General features: G+C 38.5%; 1 pseudogene; it reads right to left on the minus strand.

Annotated features, from left to right (window-relative positions):
- Positions 1–2,257: 2,257 nt before the first annotated feature.
- Positions 2,258–2,372, minus strand: LOC112625653 (annotated as a pseudogene).
- Between the last annotated feature and the right edge of the window lie 3,508 nt (positions 2,373–5,880).

Raw genomic sequence — 5,880 nt, forward strand, 5'->3', positions numbered from 1 at the left:
TTGCCTTCTTATGAATTTGTTTAGTATTTTCTATGATTTCATTTATCTGTTTGTTGGTTTGTTAGCTATACCTCTCTTTTTTTAATGACTGATTTAGGGTTTATAGTATATATCAGGGGTTGGCAAACTATAGCCCCTGAGCCAAATCTGCTAGTTTTACCTGTTATTGTAAATAAAGTTTTATTGAAATACACCCACACCCATTAGAGTATTTATTGCCTCTGGCTACTTGTACACTACAACAACAGTACTGAGGGTGGGTACAGTAGCTCACGTCTATAATCCCAGCACTTTCGGAGGCTGAGGTGGGAGGATCACAGGAATTCAAGACCAGCCTGGGCCACATAGGGAGACCCCATCTCTACCAAAAAAAAATTAGCTGGGTGTAGTGACACACACCTGTAGCCCCAGCTACTTGGGAGGCTGAGATGGGAGGATTGCTTGAACTCAGGAGCTTAAGGCTGCAGTGGGCTGTGATCACGCCACTGAACTACAGCCTGGATAACAGAGTGAAGCCCTGTGTCAAAAAAAAAAAAAAAAAGTAAAAATAAAAATAAAATAGAATAAGAAAACAGTAGAATTGAGTAATTGTGACAGAGACCGTAAGGCCTTCAAAGACTAAAATATTTACTACCTGACCCTTTACAGAAAATGTTTGCCAACCCCTGATAAGCATTTTAACTTATCATAATCTACCATCAAGTAATGTCATGCCGTTTCACATATACTTGCAACAATAAATTCAAATCCTGGATTGGCCTTTGTGCTCTTGTCAAAATTTTACTTTATTTATAAGGCCCACAATGCATTGTGGTTATTTTTGCTTTACAAAATTATGTTTCAAAGATTGTTTTTAAATACAAAAAAAGAGTCTTTTATATTAACCTCCCCTGCACCCCCCCCATGCCCCTTACAGAATGACCATTTCTGGTGTTCTTTATTCCTTTTTATAAAACTAGATTTCCTAAGGGACTTCTCTTAACATTTCTTATAGTGTAGGTCTACTGGTGATTAATTCTTCTGGTTTTGTATGTCTGAAAAAGTCTTTATTTTGATTTTGCTTTTGAAGACATTGTTACTGGATATAAAAATCTAAGTTGACAGTGTTTTTTGTTTTGTCTTTTAGTACTATAAGGGTGCTTTGCCAATATCTTCTGGTTTGTATTATTTCTAACAAGAAGTTTGCTGTCATTCTTATCTTTATTCCTCCATACCTGTATCTTCTTCCTGGTTGCTTTTTTTTCCTTTTTATTAGTAGATTTAACAACTTGATTTTGATATATTTTATCATCATCTTCTTTACATGTCTTGTGTTGGGATTTGTTAAGTTTCTTAAACCTGTGGATTAACAGTTTGTATTAAATTTGGAAATGTTTTGGTTATTCTTTCTTCAAATTTTTTTTTATGATCCTCTGCTTCCTCTTCCCACCAGACTCCCGTTACACAATTACACGTATGTTAGACTAACTGCAGTTGTCCCATAGTTCGCTTATATTTTATTCTTTTTTTCAGTCTTTTTTTCTCTCTGTATGTTTTAGTTTGGACAGTTTGTACTGCTATATATTCACATTTACTAATCTTTTCTTCTGCACTTTCTAATCTGTTATTAATTTCATCCAATATATTTTTTAGTTTGGACATTTAGTTTTATTTCTAAAAGTTTTAATTGGGTCTCTAAAAATATTTCCCATGTCTCTTTTTAACATGGGCATACTTTTCTCTACCATCTTGAACATATAGGATATAGGTATAGTTACTATCTTAAAGTCCTTGTCCACTTATTCTATTATTTGTCTCATTTCTGGGTCTGTTTATGTTAATTTTTCTGCCAATTAATTTTCATCCATTTCCCCAATATAACTTTTTTTCTTGAGCATTTTTTTTTTTTTTTTCCCTGTTGCCCAGGCTGGAGTGCAATAGCACGATCACAGCTCACTGCAGCCTCAACATCTCGGGCTCAAGCAATTCTCCCACCTCAGCCTCTCAAGTAGCTGGGACTACAGGCACATATCACCACGCCCAGCTAATGTTTAAATTTTTTGTAGAATGAGGTCTTGCTATGTTGTCAGGGCTGGTCTCGAACTCCTGAACTCAACTGATCATTCCACCACAGCCTCCCAAAGTGCTGGGATTGTAGGTGTGAGCCATAATGCTCAGCCTTCTTGAGTATTTTGAAAGAAATCTCAGACAACATGTGTCTTGTAAATACTTCAGTGTGCATGTCTAAGTGATAATTAGTAAATATTTTTTTTTTCCACATTGGATGGGTAATGTGGTGCTGATGTAGTAACAAGGTTTGAGGGAGGCTGATCTGCTGATCTCACACATTAACATGAAAATGAAATAATCATACTTATGAACCACAAAAGGATAGTAAATACTTTAAAAAACATCATCCCTTTGCTATTTATCGCTTAAGAAAACTAATAACCATTCCTGAATATAATCTAATATTCAGATCATACATGAATTGCTGTACTTCATCTTAAAAATGCCTTTTTACAGACGATTTGTTTGAATCAGGATACAATGAGAATCACAAATTGGCTGCTATATCTCTAAGTCTCTTTTATTCTGTAAGTCTCTTTTCCACATGCTATAGTATGTTAAAGAAAATGGGTCATTTGTCTTCAGACTCCCACAATCTACATTGGCTGATTGTTTCCTTGTGGTATCATTTGACTTGTGCTGCAAACCCTTGTATCCCCTGGAAATTGATAGTTGGACCTAGAGGTCTAAGTGATAGGCTCAGGCTGAATTTTACAGGCAAGAACCCTCCATATGAACCTTGTGCAATTTTTTGGCATCATGTGGTACATTGTCCCATTTTTAGAAAGGCCAAGATTGGTCAGTACATGCTGGATGTGCCCCACTGATGCCTCCACTGGGAATGTCCACCAACATTTCATCCCATGTTTTGGCTTGCATCAGAGAAGAAAAATTTATTTTGTTTATTTTTGTTTTATTTATTTATTTATTTGTGAGATGGAATTTTGCTCTTGTTGCCCAGGATGGAGGGCAATGGCATAATCCTGGCTCACCACAACCTCTGCCTCCCAGGTTCAAGCTATTCTCCTGCCTCAGTCTCCCAAGTAGCTGGGATGACAGGCGTGCACCACCACGACCGGCTACTTTTTGTATTTTTAGTAGAGACAGGGTTTCTCCATGTTGGTCAGGCTGGTCTCGAACTCCTGACCTGAGGTGATCCGCCCAACTTGGCCTCCCAAAGTGCTGGTATTACAGGCATGAGCCACCGCACCTGGCCAAAGAAAAAATTTTTACTCTAATTATGAAGATAGGCAGGGCCAGTATTTTTAGGCACAGATCTGCTTGAAATAGAACAGGGTGGCTATGGGAACACTCTTGGTTCAGGCTCAGGCAGCATCCCTGTCTCCATGGCTTCTCTGTTCATTTACCCATTTGCCTGCCAGTTGGGCTATACACTTATCAGAGAGGGCCAGTGGCCTGCTACAGTATCCGTAACATTATTCCAATGTAAGTCCTCACCAGAGGGTTTGTGGGAAGCCACATGAGAAACTAGAATTTTCATACTGGAAATTAAGGACAGTTGGGGAGAGGGGCTGATAAAATAGCCTTGAAAAAGACTCTTTAGCATGAAACAGTTATTCTATTCTTTTGAGGGTTAAATGTCCTTTCTTTGATGAAATCATGTTAATGTAGTTGGTAAATGGCCAAATACAAAGTTGGCAAGTTTATTTTACTGATCTGTGAAATAAAAAAGTTTCAGAAACAAGTGAAGATAATCCTCAGTCTAGGAAGTATATGAGAACCTCCAGGTAGCATGCACTTTTAATATTTTTCCAAGAGGACATGGCTTAGGAAAGAAAAAAGATTGGGAAACGCTGCTCTAAAAAACAATGGAATTAGCATGATGAACATTAATCTATCAGATGACAAAGGTAACTATAACTGGCAACATCTTTTTTTTTTTTTTTTTTTTTTAATCCACAAAGGTCCACTACCGGCCATATGGGGTGGCTCACGCCTGTAACCCCAGCACTTTGGGAGGCTGAGGTAGGCGAATCACGGGGTCAAGAGATCGAGACCATCCTGGCCAACATGGTGAAACTCTGTCACTACTAAAAATACAAAAATTAGCTAGGGGTGGTGGTGGGCGCCTGTAGTCCCAGCTACTCCGGAGGCTGAGGCAGGACAATCGCTTGAACCCGGGAGGCAGAGGTTGCGGTGAGCCGACATCATGCCACTGCACTCCAGCCTGGTGACAGAGCAAGATCCCGTCTCAAGAAAAAAAAAAAAAAGGTCCACTATCACTCAATACCACATTAAAAATAAATAGCCACGTTGAAGTACCACGTAACACCCATAAGGATGGCTATGATGAAAAAGAGATACAGTAACAAGTGTTGGTGAGGGTGGAGAAATTGAAACCTTCATACGCTGTGGGTGGGGACATAAAATGGTGTAGGCACCATGGAAAACAGTTTGGCAATTCCTCAAAGGGAGATATGGAGTTGCCATGTGACCAAGCAATTCCATTCTTAGTTCTATACTTAAGAGAACTTCAAGCCTATGTTCACACAAAACTTGCACACAAATGTTCATAGCAGCGTTAACCACAATAGCTAAAAAGCTTTAACAGCCCAAATGTCCAGGAACTGAAGAATGGATAAATAAAATGTGGTCTATCCACACAATGGAATGTTATTCAGCAATAAAAATAAATGCAGTGTTGATACATGCTACAACATGGATAAACCTTGAAAACATGATGCTCAGCGAAAGAAGCCAGTCACAAAGGACTACATATTGTATAATTTCATTTATAGGAAATGTCCAGAGTAATCAAATCCAGGACTGGGTGCAGTGGCTCACGCCTGTAATCCCAGCACTTTGGGAGGCTGAGGCGGGAGGATCACGAGGTCAGGAGTTCAAGACCAGCCTGGCCAACGTGATGAAACCCCTTCTCTACTAAAAATACAAAAAAATAGCCAGGCGTGGTAGCACATGTCTGTAGTCCCAGCTACTCGGGAGGCTGGGGCGGGAGAATTGCTTGGACCTGACTGCACTCCAGCCTGGGGGACAGAGTGAGACTCCATCTCAAAATAATAATAATAATAAAATCAAATCCAGAGACACAAAGTAGATTGCGTTTCCTAGAGTGTGAGAGGCAAGGGAGGAGGGAGATGGGAAATGACTGCCAGTGGGTATGGAGTTTCTTTGGGGACGAGAAAATGTTCGACAATGATTTCAGGATGGTCGCACAACTCTGTGCATATATTAAACCCACTAAATTATATACTTTATACATTGTATGGTATGTAAAATACATCTTAATAAAGCTGTTATAAAATAAAAAACAGCCTTTTGAATAAATATCGCCTTAAAGACATGAAATGTTTCACTCATCTGCCACATAGAATCTCAAGGATTAGAGATTTACAAAGTTAGAATGGATTACTGGCCTTTTCATCCTCTTTCTCCATTTTTAAAATTTGAATTTAAATGAACAAGACTACCCATTTATTAAGTAACAATGAAAGACAACTCTACCAATGTAACTGGTATGAATAAATCCACTAGAAAGATAAAGTTAGAATGAATCTAATTTGTTAATTCATTTGTTTAATGAACAAAGATTTGGAATAAATGGTGTTACATAAACCCATTTCCTGAATTAAGAATAGGGAATATAAAATATCCTAAAGCCTATAGAGAATAGTGAGCTATCGTTTTAATTTTATGACAGTTTTAAAAAGAGGCAGATGAGAATGAGAGCTGTGGACATAAAGAGGCAGGGAAACTAGTGTTACTAGAATCAGTGGCTCCAGTATAAATCGGACCAGAAAACACTCCTTAAGATAGAATCCTTCAGGGTGGGAGGAACATGAACCTATGAAA

Source organism: Theropithecus gelada, chromosome 5, assembly GCF_003255815.1.
Source record: "Theropithecus gelada isolate Dixy chromosome 5, Tgel_1.0, whole genome shotgun sequence".
NCBI lineage: Eukaryota > Metazoa > Chordata > Mammalia > Primates > Cercopithecidae > Theropithecus > Theropithecus gelada.